General features: G+C 45.6%; 9 non-coding genes and 1 pseudogene across 9 annotated transcripts; all 10 read left to right on the plus strand.

Moving 5' to 3' along the window:
* Positions 1-2503: 2503 nt before the first annotated feature.
* Positions 2504-2694, plus strand: LOC130348768 (U2 spliceosomal RNA). Its single transcript, XR_008886255.1, has one exon. It is a non-coding gene; the product is annotated as a U2 spliceosomal RNA (small nuclear RNA).
* A 2085-nt stretch (positions 2695-4779) lies between these two features.
* Positions 4780-4970, plus strand: LOC130348775 (U2 spliceosomal RNA). Its single transcript, XR_008886260.1, has one exon. It is a non-coding gene; the product is annotated as a U2 spliceosomal RNA (small nuclear RNA).
* Positions 4971-7062: 2092 nt separating this feature from the next.
* On the plus strand, positions 7063-7253 carry LOC130348776 (U2 spliceosomal RNA). Its single transcript, XR_008886261.1, has one exon. It is a non-coding gene; the product is annotated as a U2 spliceosomal RNA (small nuclear RNA).
* A 2094-nt stretch (positions 7254-9347) lies between these two features.
* Positions 9348-9538, plus strand: LOC130348777 (U2 spliceosomal RNA). The gene has a single exon (XR_008886262.1). It is a non-coding gene; the product is annotated as a U2 spliceosomal RNA (small nuclear RNA).
* A 2095-nt stretch (positions 9539-11633) lies between these two features.
* On the plus strand, positions 11634-11824 carry LOC130348778 (U2 spliceosomal RNA). The gene has a single exon (XR_008886263.1). It is a non-coding gene; the product is annotated as a U2 spliceosomal RNA (small nuclear RNA).
* Positions 11825-13909: 2085 nt separating this feature from the next.
* On the plus strand, positions 13910-14100 carry LOC130348779 (U2 spliceosomal RNA). The gene has a single exon (XR_008886264.1). It is a non-coding gene; the product is annotated as a U2 spliceosomal RNA (small nuclear RNA).
* A 2091-nt stretch (positions 14101-16191) lies between these two features.
* LOC130348774 (U2 spliceosomal RNA) lies at positions 16192-16350 on the plus strand (annotated as a pseudogene).
* A 694-nt stretch (positions 16351-17044) lies between these two features.
* Positions 17045-17231, plus strand: LOC130348773 (U2 spliceosomal RNA). Its single transcript, XR_008886259.1, has one exon. It is a non-coding gene; the product is annotated as a U2 spliceosomal RNA (small nuclear RNA).
* Positions 17232-19321: 2090 nt separating this feature from the next.
* Positions 19322-19512, plus strand: LOC130348781 (U2 spliceosomal RNA). The gene has a single exon (XR_008886265.1). It is a non-coding gene; the product is annotated as a U2 spliceosomal RNA (small nuclear RNA).
* Positions 19513-21597: 2085 nt separating this feature from the next.
* On the plus strand, positions 21598-21788 carry LOC130348782 (U2 spliceosomal RNA). The gene has a single exon (XR_008886266.1). It is a non-coding gene; the product is annotated as a U2 spliceosomal RNA (small nuclear RNA).
* The last annotated feature ends 1487 nt before the right edge of the window (positions 21789-23275 follow it).

The raw sequence follows: 23275 nt of genomic DNA on the forward strand, positions 1-23275 counted from the left end.
ACTAGTATCCTATTCTAGCAGGCATCAGAATAGAAGGGACTCACATAAGGTTGGAGACAAATCAGCCAAAAATATAATCGAAAATGAAAATGTAAATTCGAGTAAAGATAGACCACCATTTTTCGTGACCTCATACAGCACCCAATTTGGGCAGATTAAGAAAATAATAAATAGATATATTCCGGTATTAGAAACAGACCCAATATTAAGAGACTTATTATCAGAAGGTATTTCTATTGTGTCTAGGAGAGGCCCCACTATTGGAACCAGAGTCTCACCCAGTCTATTTATTAGTCAAAAGGAAAATGTAAAGGATCGGGACTGGTTGAGGAATATAGGTAATCGCAAATGTGGTCATACCAGATGCATCACATGTACACATATGGTGAATTCAAATACGGTAACGTCTTGCACAACAAACAGAACATACAATATACATCAATACATCAATTGTAATACTAAATCCATCATATATGTAGCCACATGCATTGCGTGCAATTTGCAATATGTAGGATGCTCGGGGAATTCACTAAAAGTGAGGTTCAGGAAACATATTACGGATGCTAAAAGTAGTTTGACAAACATGTCTATGCTGTCACGTCACTTTAGAGAGTCCCATTCAGGAGACACTACCCATTTACGAGTATTGGGAGTAGAAAAAGTCACCTTAGGACCTAGGGGAGGCGATCTCAGAAAGAAATTATACAATAGAGAGGCACATTGGATGTTCCTCTTGGGAACAAGATTCCCGCAAGGATTAAATAAAAGATTGGATTTAATGTTAACGTGTGCATAAATGGAATAAGTAAATATGGTGGATGTATACAATTTATTATTAATCACGCAAGTTTAGTCCCCGGTCTAACTTACATTCTTCGTTTCTTGTGCACATATAATAAATTTCGAATTGTTGTAAATTATAGGGGGATGTTCACACGGCGTGATGCACATCATGCGGTTATCGATTTATATATAAAAATATTTCGGATTTTGATGTTTAGATATAGTTTAAAGTGCGTATTTCGGTAAATATGTACCTCTAAACCAATATGAATATCGGTACATATAATAAATTTTGAATTGTCGCAAATTATAGGGGGTTGTTCACATAGTGTGATACACACCATGAGGTTATTGATTTATATATAAAAATATCTCGGATTCTTATGTGTAGATATAGTTTAAATTGTTATTGCGGTTAAATATACACCCCTGAATCAATATGAATATCGGTAGTATTGGTAGATTAGCCTTTGGACTATTCAAGTTTGAAATTTGAATGTTACTTGTAATGTGAAATTTAAAGCCGCATTGATTTCATCCTGGTGTGAACTCTCTCCGAACGATTAAAATGTGATCATGATTCCCAATGCCATGTTTTGTAACCAACTGTTTTTAATTAAGATTCATGTGGTCATGTGACCAAACTCATGTGTATTTTAACCTGCATTATTGAGTGTATGTCTATCTACGACTAAGCACCTGAGGGTGCGAAACGCGTCAGATTGTGTCCTGCCTAAGCGTGTGAATAAAGCCATTGACAAGTTTTACCTGCATTTTCTCGAGTGCCGGACGTTTTCTTTTCTGTGAGATATATATATATATATATATATATATATATATATATATATGCGCACACACACACATAGATATAAACGTATTCTCCGTTGAGATATTGCAGCCGCTGCTGTGTCCAGGCCCAGGAGCCTTAGCACTGTGCTGTGATGTCACTCAATACCACTGACATCACTAGGTGTAAACAACATCTCTCCTTTGCTGTGTATGTGACTATGGAGCTGTTTGGTGATGTCGTCTATTACGGCCTTCATAGAAGCAACAGGAGATTGTTGCATCCATCTTGAACCCTCAGAACTACAGTGCTATGATGTCACTCACTTCCACAGGCCTTGCAGAGTGTAAACAACAACAACCCAGCTTTGTTGTGTATGTAACCAAAGGGATTTGTGATGTCACCTAGAACCTTCACAGCAGCGACAGCTTTATGAGGAGCATCAGCACTGCTCTGCCTGAGCAGAACCATCACCGCCATAGGTTGTCAAATAACCCGGATTTAACCCACACAGGTAAGTCCAATGGGGTGCAGGCATGTCCTCTATGCTTACAGCTTCCCGTGGGTGTTGGTTTGATACCGTTTGGGGACAGCCAAGGAGGCATCTGCAGGCAACAAAGGTAGGTGTGTGCTTGTGTGTGTGTTTCCTATGCAGATCCTAAGCCCAGTGTCACATGCAAGTAGGAGGAGTAAGAAGGGTTCCTGGCAAATCCGGGTTATGGATTGCATTTAAAAAGGCCCCGTGGGAGTGCAATGGGCCCCTGTCTTGCTGCTTAGCAATAATGGTATGGGTTTAGGTTCTGCTGTGTGTACTGGTGGTTGACTGCCCCCCAGCCCAGAGTGTGCATGGAAAATTGTCTGGCAGCCTCCCTGACAGCAAGCAGTGATAGTGCCCATGAAGGGGACCTTGTTGGGCCCGCCCCTTTCACGGTTATCGCTTCTCGGCCTTTTGGCTAAGATCAAGTGTAGTATCTGTTCTTATCAGTTTAATATCTGATACGTCCCCTATCTGGGGACCATATATTAAATGGATTTTTGAGAACGGGGGCCGATTTCGAAGCTTGCTTCCGTCGCCCTATGCATTGACCCGATATGGCAGTATCTTCGGGTACAGTGCACCACCCCCTTACAGGGTTAAAAAGAAAGATTCCTACTTTCATTGCTACCTGCTTGCTGGCTAGCCAGCTAGCCAGCCCTGTGGGCCTTGCTGCTGCTGCAGCCAATAAACAAAAGGTGGTGCTGCTGCTGCTTCTGCTGCTTCTGCTTCTGCTTGTGTCTGGCCCCTGTTGGAGCGTCCAGGCACAGGACTTCTGCTGCTGCTGACTAAATGGCCTCCTTAATTGGATCATTTGAGTAGCCAGCACACCTGTGCAGGTAGGGCATGACATGATAGGCAGCTGCCTTGATAGCGGGTGGGTGCTGAATGTTCCTAATTGACAAAATAAGATTAATGCTTATGAAGAAATATAAAATCTCATCCCTTCCCCAATATCGCGCCACACCCCTACCCCTTAATTCCCTGGTTGAACGTGATGGACATATGTCTTTTTTCGACCGTACTAACTATGTAACTATGTAACATAACATGGGGGGGGGGGGGGTCTCCTGGCTGTTCACACAGGTGTGTCATTGCTGTACATTGACCATGCATTGCTTCTGTGGTATTGCAAAGGCAAAGACAAATGCTTCCAGCCATCCATTGCACTAATGGATTGGTCATCAGCTGGCTGTCTATGTCCCGCATCAATATAGACCAAAGTACAGAGGGTTAGGCTATGCTATTGTGCACCTACCTGATGCATCAGAAGGTGCGAGGCCCTTGCTAAATTCTGTGCACAGACTTTGAGATCTATGCTTTAGACTGTATCTAAACCTGCTCCAACATGGACTGACATTCTGGCCTACTTTCAGCCGATGCGACTTGTCTGTCGCTGAACAGTCGCTTTTTATGTATTCAGCACCTATGTATAATGTTGTAAAAATGCTCTAGAAGCTAAAGTCGCAGAAATGTCACACATATTTGGCCTGCAACTTTCTGTGCGACAAATTCAGACAGGAAAAATCAGTATAAATCCTTAGAAAATTATCCCCCAGTGTCTCCATCTGCTGGCGGTATTGAATAAGCATTGCTGCACTGATGGGGTATGCATTAGACGAAAAAAAAGAAGAAAAAGAAGAATAATACGCCCAGAAAAGAGGCGAAAAGGAGAAAAACGTAAAAAAACGTGAAAAAAAAGTAAGAGGAAGAGAAGGGAAAAAAAGGTGGAAATGGGTTTAAAAGTGATTTCGGCGGAGAAATATATATATATATATATATATATATATATATATATATATGCGCACACACACACATAGATATAAACGTATTCTCCGTTGAGATATTGCAGCCGCTGCTGTGTCCAGGCCCAGGAGCCTTAGCACTGTGCTGTGATGTCACTCAATACCACTGACATCACTAGGTGTAAACAACATCTCTCCTTTGCTGTGTATGTGACTATGGAGCTGTTTGGTGATGTCGTCTATTACGGCCTTCATAGAAGCAACAGGAGATTGTTGCATCCATCTTGAACCCTCAGAACTACAGTGCTATGATGTCACTCACTTCCACAGGCCTTGCAGAGTGTAAACAACAACAACCCAGCTTTGTTGTGTATGTAACCAAAGGGATTTGTGATGTCACCTAGAACCTTCACAGCAGCGACAGCTTTATGAGGAGCATCAGCACTGCTCTGCCTGAGCAGAACCATCACCGCCATAGGTTGTCAAATAACCCGGATTTAACCCACACAGGTAAGTCCAATGGGGTGCAGGCATGTCCTCTATGCTTACAGCTTCCCGTGGGTGTTGGTTTGATACCGTTTGGGGACAGCCAAGGAGGCATCTGCAGGCAACAAAGGTAGGTGTGTGCTTGTGTGTGTGTTTCCTATGCAGATCCTAAGCCCAGTGTCACATGCAAGTAGGAGGAGTAAGAAGGGTTCCTGGCAAATCCGGGTTATGGATTGCATTTAAAAAGGCCCCGTGGGAGTGCAATGGGCCCCTGTCTTGCTGCTTAGCAATAATGGTATGGGTTTAGGTTCTGCTGTGTGTACTGGTGGTTGACTGCCCCCCAGCCCAGAGTGTGCATGGAAAATTGTCTGGCAGCCTCCCTTACAGCAAGCAGTGATAGTGCCCATGAAGGGGACCTTGTTGGGCCCGCCCCTTTCACAGTTATCGCTTCTCGGCCTTTTGGCTAAGATCAAGTGTAGTATCTGTTCTTATCAGTTTAATATCTGATACGTCCCCTATCTGGGGACCATATATTAAATGGATTTTTGAGAACGGGGGCCGATTTCGAAGCTTGCTTCCGTCGCCCTATGCATTGACCCGATATGGCAGTATCTTCGGGTACAGTGCACCACCCCCTTACAGGGTTAAAAAGAAAGATTCCTACTTTCATTGCTACCTGCTTGCTGGCTAGCCAGCTAGCCAGCCCTGTGGGCCTTGCTGCTGCTGCAGCCAATAAACAAAAGGTGGTGCTGCTGCTGCTTCTGCTGCTTCTGCTTCTGCTTGTGTCTGGCCCCTGTTGGAGCGTCCAGGCACAGGACTTCTGCTGCTGCTGACTAAATGGCCTCCTTAATTGGATCATTTGAGTAGCCAGCACACCTGTGCAGGTAGGGCATGACATGATAGGCAGCTGCCTTGATAGCGGGTGGGTGCTGAATGTTCCTAATTGACAAAATAAGATTAATGCTTATGAAGAAATATAAAATCTCATCCCTTCCCCAATATCGCGCCACACCCCTACCCCTTAATTCCCTGGTTGAACGTGATGGACATATGTCTTTTTTCGACCGTACTAACTATGTAACTATGTAACATAACATGGGGGGGGGGGGGTCTCCTGGCTGTTCACACAGGTGTGTCATTGCTGTACATTGACCATGCATTGCTTCTGTGGTATTGCAAAGGCAAAGACAAATGCTTCCAGCCATCCATTGCACTAATGGATTGGTCATCAGCTGGCTGTCTATGTCCCGCATCAATATAGACCAAAGTACAGAGGGTTAGGCTATGCTATTGTGCACCTACCTGATGCATCAGAAGGTGCGAGGCCCTTGCTAAATTCTGTGCACAGACTTTGAGATCTATGCTTTAGACTGTATCTAAACCTGCTCCAACATGGACTGACATTCTGGCCTACTTTCAGCCGATGCGACTTGTCTGTCGCTGAACAGTCGCTTTTTATGTATTCAGCACCTATGTATAATGTTGTAAAAATGCTCTAGAAGCTAAAGTCGCAGAAATGTCACACATATTTGGCCTGCAACTTTCTGTGCGACAAATTCAGACAGGAAAAATCAGTATAAATCCTTAGAAAATTATCCCCCAGTGTCTCCATCTGCTGGCGGTATTGAATAAGCATTGCTGCACTGATGGGGTATGCATTAGACGAAAAAAAAGAAGAAAAAGAAGAATAATACGCCCAGAAAAGAGGCGAAAAGGAGAAAAACGTAAAAAAACGTGAAAAAAAAGTAAGAGGAAGAGAAGGGAAAAAAAGGTGGAAATGGGTTTAAAAGTGATTTCGGCGGAGAAATATATATATATATATATATATATATATATATATATATATATATATATGCGCACACACACACATAGATATAAACGTATTCTCCGTTGAGATATTGCAGCCGCTGCTGTGTCCAGGCCCAGGAGCCTTAGCACTGTGCTGTGATGTCACTCAATACCACTGACATCACTAGGTGTAAACAACATCTCTCCTTTGCTGTGTATGTGACTATGGAGCTGTTTGGTGATGTCGTCTATTACGGCCTTCATAGAAGCAACAGGAGATTGTTGCATCCATCTTGAACCCTCAGAACTACAGTGCTATGATGTCACTCACTTCCACAGGCCTTGCAGAGTGTAAACAACAACAACCCAGCTTTGTTGTGTATGTAACCAAAGGGATTTGTGATGTCACCTAGAACCTTCACAGCAGCGACAGCTTTATGAGGAGCATCAGCACTGCTCTGCCTGAGCAGAACCATCACCGCCATAGGTTGTCAAATAACCCGGATTTAACCCACACAGGTAAGTCCAATGGGGTGCAGGCATGTCCTCTATGCTTACAGCTTCCCGTGGGTGTTGGTTTGATACCGTTTGGGGACAGCCAAGGAGGCATCTGCAGGCAACAAAGGTAGGTGTGTGCTTGTGTGTGTGTTTCCTATGCAGATCCTAAGCCCAGTGTCACATGCAAGTAGGAGGAGTAAGAAGGGTTCCTGGCAAATCCGGGTTATGGATTGCATTTAAAAAGGCCCCGTGGGAGTGCAATGGGCCCCTGTCTTGCTGCTTAGCAATAATGGTATGGGTTTAGGTTCTGCTGTGTGTACTGGTGGTTGACTGCCCCCCAGCCCAGAGTGTGCATGGAAAATTGTCTGGCAGCCTCCCTGACAGCAAGCAGTGATAGTGCCCATGAAGGGGACCTTGTTGGGCCCGCCCCTTTCACGGTTATCGCTTCTCGGCCTTTTGGCTAAGATCAAGTGTAGTATCTGTTCTTATCAGTTTAATATCTGATACGTCCCCTATCTGGGGACCATATATTAAATGGATTTTTGAGAACGGGGGCCGATTTCGAAGCTTGCTTCCGTCGCCCTATGCATTGACCCGATATGGCAGTATCTTCGGGTACAGTGCACCACCCCCTTACAGGGTTAAAAAGAAAGATTCCTACTTTCATTGCTACCTGCTTGCTGGCTAGCCAGCTAGCCAGCCCTGTGGGCCTTGCTGCTGCTGCAGCCAATAAACAAAAGGTGGTGCTGCTGCTGCTTCTGCTGCTTCTGCTTCTGCTTGTGTCTGGCCCCTGTTGGAGCGTCCAGGCACAGGACTTCTGCTGCTGCTGACTAAATGGCCTCCTTAATTGGATCATTTGAGTAGCCAGCACACCTGTGCAGGTAGGGCATGACATGATAGGCAGCTGCCTTGATAGCGGGTGGGTGCTGAATGTTCCTAATTGACAAAATAAGATTAATGCTTATGAAGAAATATAAAATCTCATCCCTTCCCCAATATCGCGCCACACCCCTACCCCTTAATTCCCTGGTTGAACGTGATGGACATATGTCTTTTTTCGACCGTACTAACTATGTAACTATGTAACATAACATGGGGGGGGGGGGGGTCTCCTGGCTGTTCACACAGGTGTGTCATTGCTGTACATTGACCATGCATTGCTTCTGTGGTATTGCAAAGGCAAAGACAAATGCTTCCAGCCATCCATTGCACTAATGGATTGGTCATCAGCTGGCTGTCTATGTCCCGCATCAATATAGACCAAAGTACAGAGGGTTAGGCTATGCTATTGTGCACCTACCTGATGCATCAGAAGGTGCGAGGCCCTTGCTAAATTCTGTGCACAGACTTTGAGATCTATGCTTTAGACTGTATCTAAACCTGCTCCAACATGGACTGACATTCTGGCCTACTTTCAGCCGATGCGACTTGTCTGTCGCTGAACAGTCGCTTTTTATGTATTCAGCACCTATGTATAATGTTGTAAAAATGCTCTAGAAGCTAAAGTCGCAGAAATGTCACACATATTTGGCCTGCAACTTTCTGTGCGACAAATTCAGACAGGAAAAATCAGTATAAATCCTTAGAAAATTATCCCCCAGTGTCTCCATCTGCTGGCGGTATTGAATAAGCATTGCTGCACTGATGGGGTATGCATTAGACGAAAAAAAAGAAGAAAAAGAAGAATAATACGCCCAGAAAAGAGGCGAAAAGGAGAAAAACGTAAAAAAACGTGAAAAAAAAGTAAGAGGAAGAGAAGGGAAAAAAAGGTGGAATGGGTTTAAAAGTGATTTCGGCGGAGAAATATATATATATATATATATATATATATATATATATATATATATATATATGCGCACACACACACATAGATATAAACGTATTCTCCGTTGAGATATTGCAGCCGCTGCTGTGTCCAGGCCCAGGAGCCTTAGCACTGTGCTGTGATGTCACTCAATACCACTGACATCACTAGGTGTAAACAACATCTCTCCTTTGCTGTGTATGTGACTATGGAGCTGTTTGGTGATGTCGTCTATTACGGCCTTCATAGAAGCAACAGGAGATTGTTGCATCCATCTTGAACCCTCAGAACTACAGTGCTATGATGTCACTCACTTCCACAGGCCTTGCAGAGTGTAAACAACAACAACCCAGCTTTGTTGTGTATGTAACCAAAGGGATTTGTGATGTCACCTAGAACCTTCACAGCAGCGACAGCTTTATGAGGAGCATCAGCACTGCTCTGCCTGAGCAGAACCATCACCGCCATAGGTTGTCAAATAACCCGGATTTAACCCACACAGGTAAGTCCAATGGGGTGCAGGCATGTCCTCTATGCTTACAGCTTCCCGTGGGTGTTGGTTTGATACCGTTTGGGGACAGCCAAGGAGGCATCTGCAGGCAACAAAGGTAGGTGTGTGCTTGTGTGTGTGTTTCCTATGCAGATCCTAAGCCCAGTGTCACATGCAAGTAGGAGGAGTAAGAAGGGTTCCTGGCAAATCCGGGTTATGGATTGCATTTAAAAAGGCCCCGTGGGAGTGCAATGGGCCCCTGTCTTGCTGCTTAGCAATAATGGTATGGGTTTAGGTTCTGCTGTGTGTACTGGTGGTTGACTGCCCCCCAGCCCAGAGTGTGCATGGAAAATTGTCTGGCAGCCTCCCTGACAGCAAGCAGTGATAGTGCCCATGAAGGGGACCTTGTTGGGCCCGCCCCTTTCACGGTTATCGCTTCTCGGCCTTTTGGCTAAGATCAAGTGTAGTATCTGTTCTTATCAGTTTAATATCTGATACGTCCCCTATCTGGGGACCATATATTAAATGGATTTTTGAGAACGGGGGCCGATTTCGAAGCTTGCTTCCGTCGCCCTATGCATTGACCCGATATGGCAGTATCTTCGGGTACAGTGCACCACCCCCTTACAGGGTTAAAAAGAAAGATTCCTACTTTCATTGCTACCTGCTTGCTGGCTAGCCAGCTAGCCAGCCCTGTGGGCCTTGCTGCTGCTGCAGCCAATAAACAAAAGGTGGTGCTGCTGCTGCTTCTGCTGCTTCTGCTTCTGCTTGTGTCTGGCCCCTGTTGGAGCGTCCAGGCACAGGACTTCTGCTGCTGCTGACTAAATGGCCTCCTTAATTGGATCATTTGAGTAGCCAGCACACCTGTGCAGGTAGGGCATGACATGATAGGCAGCTGCCTTGATAGCGGGTGGGTGCTGAATGTTCCTAATTGACAAAATAAGATTAATGCTTATGAAGAAATATAAAATCTCATCCCTTCCCCAATATCGCGCCACACCCCTACCCCTTAATTCCCTGGTTGAACGTGATGGACATATGTCTTTTTTCGACCGTACTAACTATGTAACTATGTAACATAACATGGGGGGGGGGGGGGTCTCCTGGCTGTTCACACAGGTGTGTCATTGCTGTACATTGACCATGCATTGCTTCTGTGGTATTGCAAAGGCAAAGACAAATGCTTCCAGCCATCCATTGCACTAATGGATTGGTCATCAGCTGGCTGTCTATGTCCCGCATCAATATAGACCAAAGTACAGAGGGTTAGGCTATGCTATTGTGCACCTACCTGATGCATCAGAAGGTGCGAGGCCCTTGCTAAATTCTGTGCACAGACTTTGAGATCTATGCTTTAGACTGTATCTAAACCTGCTCCAACATGGACTGACATTCTGGCCTACTTTCAGCCGATGCGACTTGTCTGTCGCTGAACAGTCGCTTTTTATGTATTCAGCACCTATGTATAATGTTGTAAAAATGCTCTAGAAGCTAAAGTCGCAGAAATGTCACACATATTTGGCCTGCAACTTTCTGTGCGACAAATTCAGACAGGAAAAATCAGTATAAATCCTTAGAAAATTATCCCCCAGTGTCTCCATCTGCTGGCGGTATTGAATAAGCATTGCTGCACTGATGGGGTATGCATTAGACGAAAAAAAAGAAGAAAAAGAAGAATAATACGCCCAGAAAAGAGGCGAAAAGGAGAAAAACGTAAAAAAACGTGAAAAAAAAGTAAGAGGAAGAGAAGGGAAAAAAAGGTGGAAATGGGTTTAAAAGTGATTTCGGCGGAGAAATATATATATATATATATATATATATATATATATATATATATATATATATGCGCACACACACACATAGATATAAACGTATTCTCCGTTGAGATATTGCAGCCGCTGCTGTGTCCAGGCCCAGGAGCCTTAGCACTGTGCTGTGATGTCACTCAATACCACTGACATCACTAGGTGTAAACAACATCTCTCCTTTGCTGTGTATGTGACTATGGAGCTGTTTGGTGATGTCGTCTATTACGGCCTTCATAGAAGCAACAGGAGATTGTTGCATCCATCTTGAACCCTCAGAACTACAGTGCTGTGATGTCACTCACTTCCACAGGCCTTGCAGAGTGTAAACAACAACAACCCAGCTTTGTTGTGTATGTAACCAAAGGGATTTGTGATGTCACCTAGAACCTTCACAGCAGCGACAGCTTTATGAGGAGCATCAGCACTGCTCTGCCTGAGCAGAACCATCACCGCCATAGGTTGTCAAATAACCCGGATTTAACCCACACAGGTAAGTCCAATGGGGTGCAGGCATGTCCTCTATGCTTACAGCTTCCCGTGGGTGTTGGTTTGATACCGTTTGGGGACAGCCAAGGAGGCATCTGCAGGCAACAAAGGTAGGTGTGTGCTTGTGTGTGTGTTTCCTATGCAGATCCTAAGCCCAGTGTCACATGCAAGTAGGAGGAGTAAGAAGGGTTCCTGGCAAATCCGGGTTATGGATTGCATTTAAAAAGGCCCCGTGGGAGTGCAATGGGCCCCTGTCTTGCTGCTTAGCAATAATGGTATGGGTTTAGGTTCTGCTGTGTGTACTGGTGGTTGACTGCCCCCCAGCCCAGAGTGTGCATGGAAAATTGTCTGGCAGCCTCCCTGACAGCAAGCAGTGATAGTGCCCATGAAGGGGACCTTGTTGGGCCCGCCCCTTTCACGGTTATCGCTTCTCGGCCTTTTGGCTAAGATCAAGTGTAGTATCTGTTCTTATCAGTTTAATATCTGATACGTCCCCTATCTGGGGACCATATATTAAATGGATTTTTGAGAACGGGGGCCGATTTCGAAGCTTGCTTCCGTCGCCCTATGCATTGACCCGATATGGCAGTATCTTCGGGTACAGTGCACCACCCCCTTACAGGGTTAAAAAGAAAGATTCCTACTTTCATTGCTACCTGCTTGCTGGCTAGCCAGCTAGCCAGCCCTGTGGGCCTTGCTGCTGCTGCAGCCAATAAACAAAAGGTGGTGCTGCTGCTGCTTCTGCTGCTTCTGCTTCTGCTTGTGTCTGGCCCCTGTTGGAGCGTCCAGGCACAGGACTTCTGCTGCTGCTGACTAAATGGCCTCCTTAATTGGATCATTTGAGTAGCCAGCACACCTGTGCAGGTAGGGCATGACATGATAGGCAGCTGCCTTGATAGCGGGTGGGTGCTGAATGTTCCTAATTGACAAAATAAGATTAATGCTTATGAAGAAATATAAAATCTCATCCCTTCCCCAATATCGCGCCACACCCCTACCCCTTAATTCCCTGGTTGAACGTGATGGACATATGTCTTTTTTCGACCGTACTAACTATGTAACTATGTAACATAACATGGGGGGGGGGGGGGTCTCCTGGCTGTTCACACAGGTGTGTCATTGCTGTACATTGACCATGCATTGCTTCTGTGGTATTGCAAAGGCAAAGACAAATGCTTCCAGCCATCCATTGCACTAATGGATTGGTCATCAGCTGGCTGTCTATGTCCCGCATCAATATAGACCAAAGTACAGAGGGTTAGGCTATGCTATTGTGCACCTACCTGATGCATCAGAAGGTGCGAGGCCCTTGCTAAATTCTGTGCACAGACTTTGAGATCTATGCTTTAGACTGTATCTAAACCTGCTCCAACATGGACTGACATTCTGGCCTACTTTCAGCCGATGCGACTTGTCTGTCGCTGAACAGTCGCTTTTTATGTATTCAGCACCTATGTATAATGTTGTAAAAATGCTCTAGAAGCTAAAGTCGCAGAAATGTCACACATATTTGGCCTGCAACTTTCTGTGCGACAAATTCAGACAGGAAAAATCAGTATAAATCCTTAGAAAATTATCCCCCAGTGTCTCCATCTGCTGGCGGTATTGAATAAGCATTGCTGCACTGATGGGGTATGCATTAGACGAAAAAAAAGAAGAAAAAGAAGAATAATACGCCCAGAAAAGAGGCGAAAAGGAGAAAAACGTAAAAAAACGTGAAAAAAAAGTAAGAGGAAGAGAAGGGAAAAAAAGGTGGAAATGGGTTTAAAAGTGATTTCGGCGGAGAAATATATATATATATATATATATATATATATATATATATATGCGCACACACACACATAGATATAAACGTATTCTCCGTTGAGATATTGCAGCCGCTGCTGTGTCCAGGCCCAGGAGCCTTAGCACTGTGCTGTGATGTCACTCAATACCACTGACATCACTAGGTGTAAACAACATCTCTCCTTTGCTGTGTATGTGACTATGGAGCTGTTTGGTGATGTCGTCTATTACGGCCTTCATAGAAGCAACAGGAGATTGTTGCATCCATCTTGAACCCTCAGAACTACAGTGCTATGATGTCACTCACTTCCACAGGCCTTGCAGAGTGTAAACAACAACAACCCAGCTTTGTTGTGTATGTAACCAAAGGGATTTGTGATGTCACCTAGAACCTTCACAGCAGCGACAGCTTTATGAGGAGCATCAGCACTGCTCTGCCTGAGCAGAACCATCACCGCCATAGGTTGTCAAATAACCCGGATTTAACCCACACAGGTAAGTCCAATGGGGTGCAGGCATGTCCTCTATGCTTACAGCTTCCCGTGGGTGTTGGTTTGATACCGTTTGGGGACAGCCAAGGAGGCATCTGCAGGCAACAAAGGTAGGTGTGTGCTTGTGTGTGTGTTTCCTATGCAGATCCTAAGCCCAGTGTCACATGCAAGTAGGAGGAGTAAGAAGGGTTCCTGGCAAATCCGGGTTATGGATTGCATTTAAAAAGGCCCCGTGGGAGTGCAATGGGCCCCTGTCTTGCTGCTTAGCAATAATGGTATGGGTTTAGGTTCTGCTGTGTGTACTGGTGGTTGACTGCCCCCCAGCCCAGAGTGTGCATGGAAAATTGTCTGGCAGCCTCCCTGACAGCAAGCAGTGATAGTGCCCATGAAGGGGACCTTGTTGGGCCCGCCCCTTTCACGGTTATCGCTTCTCGGCCTTTTGGCTAAGATCAAGTGTAGTATCTGTTCTTATCAGTTTAATATCTGATACGTCCCCTATCTGGGGACCATATATTAAATGGATTTTTGAGAACGGGGGCCGATTTCGAAGCTTGCTTCCGTCGCCCTATGCATTGACCCGATATGGCAGTATCTTCGGGTACAGTGCACCACCCCCTTACAGGGTTAAAAAGAAAGATTCCTACTTTCATTGCTACCTGCTTGCTGGCTAGCCAGCTAGCCAGCCCTGTGGGCCTTGCTGCTGCTGCAGCCAATAAACAAAAGGTGGTGCTGCTGCTGCTTCTGCTGCTTCTGCTTCTGCTTGTGTCTGGCCCCTGTTGGAGCGTCCAGGCACAGGACTTCTGCTGCTGCTGACTAAATGGCCTCCTTAATTGGATCATTTGAGTAGCCAGCACACCTGTGCAGGTAGGGCATGACATGATAGGCAGCTGCCTTGATAGCGGGTGGGTGCTGAATGTTCCTAATTGACAAAATAAGATTAATGCTTATGAAGAAATATAAAATCTCATCCCTTCCCCAATATCGCGCCACACCCCTACCCCTTAATTCCCTGGTTGAACGTGATGGACATATGTCTTTTTTCGACCGTACTAACTATGTAACTATGTAACATAACATGGGGGGGGGGGGGGGTCTCCTGGCTGTTCACACAGGTGTGTCATTGCTGTACATTGACCATGCATTGCTTCTGTGGTATTGCAAAGGCAAAGACAAATGCTTCCAGCCATCCATTGCACTAATGGATTGGTCATCAGCTGGCTGTCTATGTCCCGCATCAATATAGACCAAAGTACAGAGGGTTAGGCTATGCTATTGTGCACCTACCTGATGCATCAGAAGGTGCGAGGCCCTTGCTAAATTCTGTGCACAGACTTTGAGATCTATGCTTTAGACTGTATCTAAACCTGCTCCAACATGGACTGACATTCTGGCCTACTTTCAGCCGATGCGACTTGTCTGTCGCTGAACAGTCGCTTTTTATGTATTCAGCACCTATGTATAATGTTGTAAAAATGCTCTAGAAGCTAAAGTCGCAGAAATGTCACACATATTTGGCCTGCAACTTTCTGTGCGACAAATTCAGACAGGAAAAATCAGTATAAATCCTTAGAAAATTATCCCCCAGTGTCTCCATCTGCTGGCGGTATTGAATAAGCATTGCTGCACTGATGGGGTATGCATTAGACGAAAAAAAAGAAGAAAAAGAAGAATAATACGCCCAGAAAAGAGGCGAAAAGGAGAAAAACGTAAAAAAAACGTGAAGAAAAAGTAAGAGGAAGAGAAGGGAAAAAAAGGTGGAAATGGGTTTAAAAGTGATTTCGGCGGAGAAATATATATATATATATATATATATATATATATATATATATATATGCGCACACACACACATAGATATAAACGTATTCTCCGTTGAGATATTGCAGCCGCTGCTGTGTCCAGGCCCAGGAGCCTTAGCACTGTGCTGTGATGTCACTCAATACCACTGACATCACTAGGTGTAAACAACATCTCTCCTTTGCTGTGTATGTGACTATGGAGCTGTTTGGTGATGTCGTCTATTACGGCCTTCATAGAAGCAACAGGAGATTGTTGCATCCATCTTGAACCCTCAGAACTACAGTGCTGTGATGTCACTCACTTCCACAGGCCTTGCAGAGTGTAAACAACAACAACCCAGCTTTGTTGTGTATGTAACCAAAGGGATTTGTGATGTCACCTAGAACCTTCACAGCAGCGACAGCTTTATGAGGAGCATCAGCACTGCTCTGCCTGAGCAGAACCATCACCGCCATAGGTTGTCAAATAACCCGGATTTAACCCACACAGGTAAGTCCAATGGGGTGCAGGCATGTCCTCTATGCTTACAGCTTCCCGTGGGTGTTGGTTTGATACCGTTTGGGGACAGCCAAGGAGGCATCTGCAGGCAACAAAGGTAGGTGTGTGCTTGTGTGTGTGTTTCCTATGCAGATCCTAAGCCCAGTGTCACATGCAAGTAGGAGGAGTAAGAAGGGTTCCTGGCAAATCCGGGTTATGGATTGCATTTAAAAAGGCCCCGTGGGAGTGCAATGGGCCCCTGTCTTGCTGCTTAGCAATAATGGTATGGGTTTAGGTTCTGCTGTGTGTACTGGTGGTTGACTGCCCCCCAGCCCAGAGTGTGCATGGAAAATTGTCTGGCAGCCTCCCTGACAGCAAGCAGTGATAGTGCCCATGAAGGGGACCTTGTTGGGCCCGCCCCTTTCACGGTTATCGCTTCTCGGCCTTTTGGCTAAGATCAAGTGTAGTATCTGTTCTTATCAGTTTAATGCTGGTGGGGATGGGTGCTGCATGGAGAATGCAGGTGTACCAGGGCTTTCCGGGGCTGGTTCTGAGGAATCAGCTCGACGGCTGCCCCGATGTGACCTGTTCCCTCCGGGTCTCGCCATGAGGCTGAGAGGGTCTAGAGCCGAGGTACTTTTGTGCCTCGGGGAGTGGTGACCCCGAGGTGCCGAAACTCACTGGGAGAATAGACTCACTGAGTTGAAGCACGGGCACCATAATCTCTTCACCTTGTGGCACTCACCTCTTGATTCCCGGCCTTCTGGCTAGGATCAGAGAAATTTTTATAGATCCGGCCGGATGTCCGGGCAGTATATCTGCACACATTCACTTATTTATTTCTTTTTTGTCTCACTGTGTCACTTTTTGCGTGTTGTGTGTTCACAGGATTTGTCAGGATGCGGTAGCCCTTCTGGGTGTCCCTCCTGGCGGTCTAGGGGAGGTGTGTGTGGCCATTAGGTTCCGCACCTCCCTGCAAACACCCCGGGTACTCCTGCTTTGGCAGGGTACCTACCGTAATCGGCTCTGCGGGCAGATACCTTGGCTAACGCCAAGGGGGATGCCGGGAGCATTTGTGGTCCCCTAGTAGCTTCGGCGAAAAGGGACATCGAACCTGGAACCTCGCAGGTACCTTTTGGTCCGGAGGCGAAGGGTAAGGTTTGTTGGGGGGCCTCTCTCCTATCGGAGAAGGGCTTGCGATAGACCGCATCCTTTGTGCACGTTTTTTTTAGTGTAACACGTTTGCACTTTTTCTTGCACTTTGGGTGAATCGAAAGCACGTTCCTCGGCTTTAGATAAAAAAAAAAAAAAAAAAAAATCTGTTCTTATCAGTTTAATATCTGATACGTCCCCTATCTGGGGACCATATATTAAATGGATTTTTGAGAACGGGGGCCGATTTCGAAGCTTGCTTCCGTCGCCCTATGCATTGACCCGATATGGCAGTATCTTCGGGTACAGTGCACCACCCCCTTACAGGGTTTAAAAGAAAGATTCCTACTTTCATTGCTACCTGCTTGCTGGCTAGCCAGCTAGCCAGCCCTGTGGGCCTTGCTGCTGCTGCAGCCAATAAACAAAAGGTGGTGCTGCTGCTGCTTCTGCTGCTTCTGCTTCTGCTTGTGTCTGGCCCCTGTTGGAGCGTCCAGGCACAGGACTTCTGCTGCTGCTGACTAAATGGCCTCCTTAATTGGATCATTTGAGTAGCCAGCACACCTGTGCAGGTAGGGCATGACATGATAGGCAGCTGCCTTGATAGCGGGTGGGTGCTGAATGTTCCTAATTGACAAAATAAGATTAATGCTTATGAAGAAATATAAAATCTCATCCCTTCCCCAATATCGCGCCACACCCCTACCCCTTAATTCCCTGGTTGAACGTGATGGACATATGTCTTTTTTCGACCGTACTAACTATGTAACTATGTAACATAACATGGGGGGGGGGGGGGTCTCCTGGCTGTTCACACAGGTGTGTCATTGCTGTACATTGACCATGCATTGCTTCTGTGGTATTGCAAAGGCAAAGACAAATGCTTCCAGCCATCCATTGCACTAATGGATTGGTCATCAGCTGGCTGTCTATGTCCCGCATCAATATAGACCAAAGTACAGAGGGTTAGGCTATGCTATTGTGCACCTACCTGATGCATCAGAAGGTGCGAGGCCCTTGCTAAATTCTGTGCACAGACTTTGAGATCTATGCTTTAGACTGTATCTAAACCTGCTCCAACATGGACTGACATTCTGGCCTACTTTCAGCCGATGCGACTTGTCTGTCGCTGAACAGTCGCTTTTTATGTATTCAGCACCTATGTATAATGTTGTAAAAATGCTCTAGAAGCTAAAGTCGCAGAAATGTCACACATATTTGGCCTGCAACTTTCTGTGCGACAAATTCAGACAGGAAAAATCAGTATAAATCCTTAGAAAATTATCCCCCAGTGTCTCCATCTGCTGGCGGTATTGAATAAGCATTGCTGCACTGATGGGGTATGCATTAGACGAAAAAAAAGAAGAAAAAGAAGAATAATACGCCCAGAAAAGAGGCGAAAAGGAGAAAAACGTAAAAAAACGTGAAAAAAAAGTAAGAGGAAGAGAAGGGAAAAAAAGGTGGAAATGGGTTTAAAAGTGATTTCGGCGGAGAATATATATATATATATATATATATATATATATATATATATATATATGCGCACACACACACATAGATATAAACGTATTCTCCGTTGAGATATTGCAGCCGCTGCTGTGTCCAGGCCCAGGAGCCTTAGCACTGTGCTGTGATGTCACTCAATACCACTGACATCACTAGGTGTAAACAACATCTCTCCTTTGCTGTGTATGTGACTATGGAGCTGTTTGGTGATGTCGTCTATTACGGCCTTCATAGAAGCAACAGGAGATTGTTGCATCCATCTTGAACCCTCAGAACTACAGTGCTATGATGTCACTCACTTCCACAGGCCTTGCAGAGTGTAAACAACAACAACCCAGCTTTGTTGTGTATGTAACCAAAGGGATTTGTGATGTCACCTAGAACCTTCACAGCAGCGACAGCTTTATGAGGAGCATCAGCACTGCTCTGCCTGAGCAGAACCATCACCGCCATAGGTTGTCAAATAACCCGGATTTAACCCACACAGGTAAGTCCAATGGGGTGCAGGCATGTCCTCTATGCTTACAGCTTCCCGTGGGTGTTGGTTTGATACCGTTTGGGGACAGCCAAGGAGGCATCTGCAGGCAACAAAGGTAGGTGTGTGCTTGTGTGTGTGTTTCCTATGCAGATCCTAAGCCCAGTGTCACATGCAAGTAGGAGGAGTAAGAAGGGTTCCTGGCAAATCCGGGTTATGGATTGCATTTAAAAAGGCCCCGTGGGAGTGCAATGGGCCCCTGTCTTGCTGCTTAGCAATAATGGTATGGGTTTAGGTTCTGCTGTGTGTACTGGTGGTTGACTGCCCCCCAGCCCAGAGTGTGCATGGAAAATTGTCTGGCAGCCTCCCTGACAGCAAGCAGTGATAGTGCCCATGAAGGGGACCTTGTTGGGCCCGCCCCTTTCACGGTTATCGCTTCTCGGCCTTTTGGCTAAGATCAAGTGTAGTATCTGTTCTTATCAGTTTAATATCTGATACGTCCCCTATCTGGGGACCATATATTAAATGGATTTTTGAGAACGGGGGCCGATTTCGAAGCTTGCTTCCGTCGCCCTATGCATTGACCCGATATGGCAGTATCTTCGGGTACAGTGCACCACCCCCTTACAGGGTTAAAAAGAAAGATTCCTACTTTCATTGCTACCTGCTTGCTGGCTAGCCAGCTAGCCAGCCCTGTGGGCCTTGCTGCTGCTGCAGCCAATAAACAAAAGGTGGTGCTGCTGCTGCTTCTGCTGCTTCTGCTTCTGCTTGTGTCTGGCCCCTGTTGGAGCGTCCAGGCACAGGACTTCTGCTGCTGCTGACTAAATGGCCTCCTTAATTGGATCATTTGAGTAGCCAGCACACCTGTGCAGGTAGGGCATGACATGATAGGCAGCTGCCTTGATAGCGGGTGGGTGCTGAATGTTCCTAATTGACAAAATAAGATTAATGCTTATGAAGAAATATAAAATCTCATCCCTTCCCCAATATCGCGCCACACCCCTACCCCTTAATTCCCTGGTTGAACGTGATGGACATATGTCTTTTTTCGACCGTACTAACTATGTAACTATGTAACATAACATGGGGGGGGGGGGGGTCTCCTGGCTGTTCACACAGGTGTGTCATTGCTGTACATTGACCATGCATTGCTTCTGTGGTATTGCAAAGGCAAAGACAAATGCTTCCAGCCATCCATTGCACTAATGGATTGGTCATCAGCTGGCTGTCTATGTCCCGCATCAATATAGACCAAAGTACAGAGGGTTAGGCTATGCTATTGTGCACCTACCTGATGCATCAGAAGGTGCGAGGCCCTTGCTAAATTCTGTGCACAGACTTTGAGATCTATGCTTTAGACTGTATCTAAACCTGCTCCAACATGGACTGACATTCTGGCCTACTTTCAGCCGATGCGACTTGTCTGTCGCTGAACAGTCGCTTTTTATGTATTCAGCACCTATGTATAATGTTGTAAAAATGCTCTAGAAGCTAAAGTCGCAGAAATGTCACACATATTTGGCCTGCAACTTTCTGTGCGACAAATTCAGACAGGAAAAATCAGTATAAATCCTTAGAAAATTATCCCCCAGTGTCTCCATCTGCTGGCGGTATTGAATAAGCATTGCTGCACTGATGGGGTATGCATTAGACGAAAAAAAAGAAGAAAAAGAAGAATAATACGCCCAGAAAAGAGGCGAAAAGGAGAAAAACGTAAAAAAACGTGAAAAAAAAGTAAGAGGAAGAGAAGGGAAAAAAAGGTGGAAATGGGTTTAAAAGTGATTTCGGCGGAGAAATATATATATATATATATATATATATATATATATATATATGCGCACACACACACATAGATATAAACGTATTCTCCGTTGAGATATTGCAGCCGCTGCTGTGTCCAGGCCCAGGAGCCTTAGCACTGTGCTGTGATGTCACTCAATACCACTGACATCACTAGGTGTAAACAACATCTCTCCTTTGCTGTGTATGTGACTATGGAGCTGTTTGGTGATGTCGTCTATTACGGCCTTCATAGAAGCAACAGGAGATTGTTGCATCCATCTTGAACCCTCAGAACTACAGTGCTGTGATGTCACTCACTTCCACAGGCCTTGCAGAGTGTAAACAACAACAACCCAGCTTTGTTGTGTATGTAACCAAAGGGATTTGTGATGTCACCTAGAACCTTCACAGCAGCGACAGCTTTATGAGGAGCATCAGCACTGCTCTGCCTGAGCAGAACCATCACCGCCATAGGTTGTCAAATAACCCGGATTTAACCCACACAGGTAAGTCCAATGGGGTGCAGGCATGTCCTCTATGCTTACAGCTTCCCGTGGGTGTTGGTTTGATACCGTTTGGGGACAGCCAAGGAGGCATCTGCAGGCAACAAAGGTAGGTGTGTGCTTGTGTGTGTGTTTCCTATGCAGATCCTAAGCCCAGTGTCACATGCAAGTAGGAGGAGTAAGAAGGGTTCCTGGCAAATCCGGGTTATGGATTGCATTTAAAAAGGCCCCGTGGGAGTGCAATGGGCCCCTGTCTTGCTGCTTAGCAATAATGGTATGGGTTTAGGTTCTGCTGTGTGTACTGGTGGTTGACTGCCCCCCAGCCCAGAGTGTGCATGGAAAATTGTCTGGCAGCCTCCCTGACAGCAAGCAGTGATAGTGCCCATGAAGGGGACCTTGTTGGGCCCGCCCCTTTCACGGTTATCGCTTCTCGGCCTTTTGGCTAAGATCAAGTGTAGTATCTGTTCTTATCAGTTTAATATCTGATACGTCCCCTATCTGGGGACCATATATTAAATGGATTTTTGAGAACGGGGGCCGATTTCGAAGCTTGCTTCCGTCGCCCTATGCATTGACCCGATATGGCAGTATCTTCGGGTACAGTGCACCACCCCCTTACAGGGTTAAAAAGAAAGATTCCTACTTTCATTGCTACCTGCTTGCTGGCTAGCCAGCTAGCCAGCCCTGTGGGCCTTGCTGCTGCTGCAGCCAATAAACAAAAGGTGGTGCTGCTGCTGCTTCTGCTGCTTCTGCTTCTGCTTGTGTCTGGCCCCTGTTGGAGCGTCCAGGCACAGGACTTCTGCTGCTGCTGACTAAATGGCCTCCTTAATTGGATCATTTGAGTAGCCAGCACACCTGTGCAGGTAGGGCATGACATGATAGGCAGCTGCCTTGATAGCGGGTGGGTGCTGAATGTTCCTAATTGACAAAATAAGATTAATGCTTATGAAGAAATATAAAATCTCATCCCTTCCCCAATATCGCGCCACACCCCTACCCCTTAATTCCCTGGTTGAACGTGATGGACATATGTCTTTTTTCGACCGTACTAACTATGTAACTATGTAACATAACATGGGGGGGGGGGGGGTCTCCTGGCTGTTCACACAGGTGTGTCATTGCTGTACATTGACCATGCATTGCTTCTGTGGTATTGCAAAGGCAAAGACAAATGCTTCCAGCCATCCATTGCACTAATGGATTGGTCATCAGCTGGCTGTCTATGTCCCGCATCAATATAGACCAAAGTACAGAGGGTTAGGCTATGCTATTGTGCACCTACCTGATGCATCAGAAGGTGCGAGGCCCTTGCTAAATTCTGTGCACAGACTTTGAGATCTATGCTTTAGACTGTATCTAAACCTGCTCCAACATGGACTGACATTCTGGCCTACTTTCAGCCGATGCGACTTGTCTGTCGCTGAACAGTCGCTTTTTATGTATTCAGCACCTATGTATAATGTTGTAAAAATGCTCTAGAAGCTAAAGTCGCAGAAATGTCACACATATTTGGCCTGCAACTTTCTGTGCGACAAATTCAGACAGGAAAAATCAGTATAAATCCTTAGAAAATTATCCCCCAGTGTCTCCATCTGCTGGCGGTATTGAATAAGCATTGCTGCACTGATGGGGTATGCATTAGACGAAAAAAAAGAAGAAAAAGAAGAATAATACGCCCAGAAAAGAGGCGAAAAGGAGAAAAACGTAAAAAAACGTGAAAAAAAAGTAAGAGGAAGAGAAGGGAAAAAAAGGTGGAAATGGGTTTAAAAGTGATTTCGGCGGAGAATATATATATATATATATATATATATATATATATATATATATATATGCGCACACACACACATAGATATAAACGTATTCTCCGTTGAGATATTGCAGCCGCTGCTGTGTCCAGGCCCAGGAGCCTTAGCACTGTGCTGTGATGTCACTCAATACCACTGACATCACTAGGTGTAAACAACATCTCTCCTTTGCTGTGTATGTGACTATGGAGCTGTTTGGTGATGTCGTCTATTACGGCCTTCATAGAAGCAACAGGAGATTGTTGCATCCATCTTGAACCCTCAGAACTACAGTGCTATGATGTCACTCACTTCC

This window comes from Hyla sarda, unplaced genomic scaffold (genome assembly GCF_029499605.1).
Source record: "Hyla sarda isolate aHylSar1 unplaced genomic scaffold, aHylSar1.hap1 scaffold_887, whole genome shotgun sequence".
Taxonomy (NCBI): domain Eukaryota; kingdom Metazoa; phylum Chordata; class Amphibia; order Anura; family Hylidae; genus Hyla; species Hyla sarda.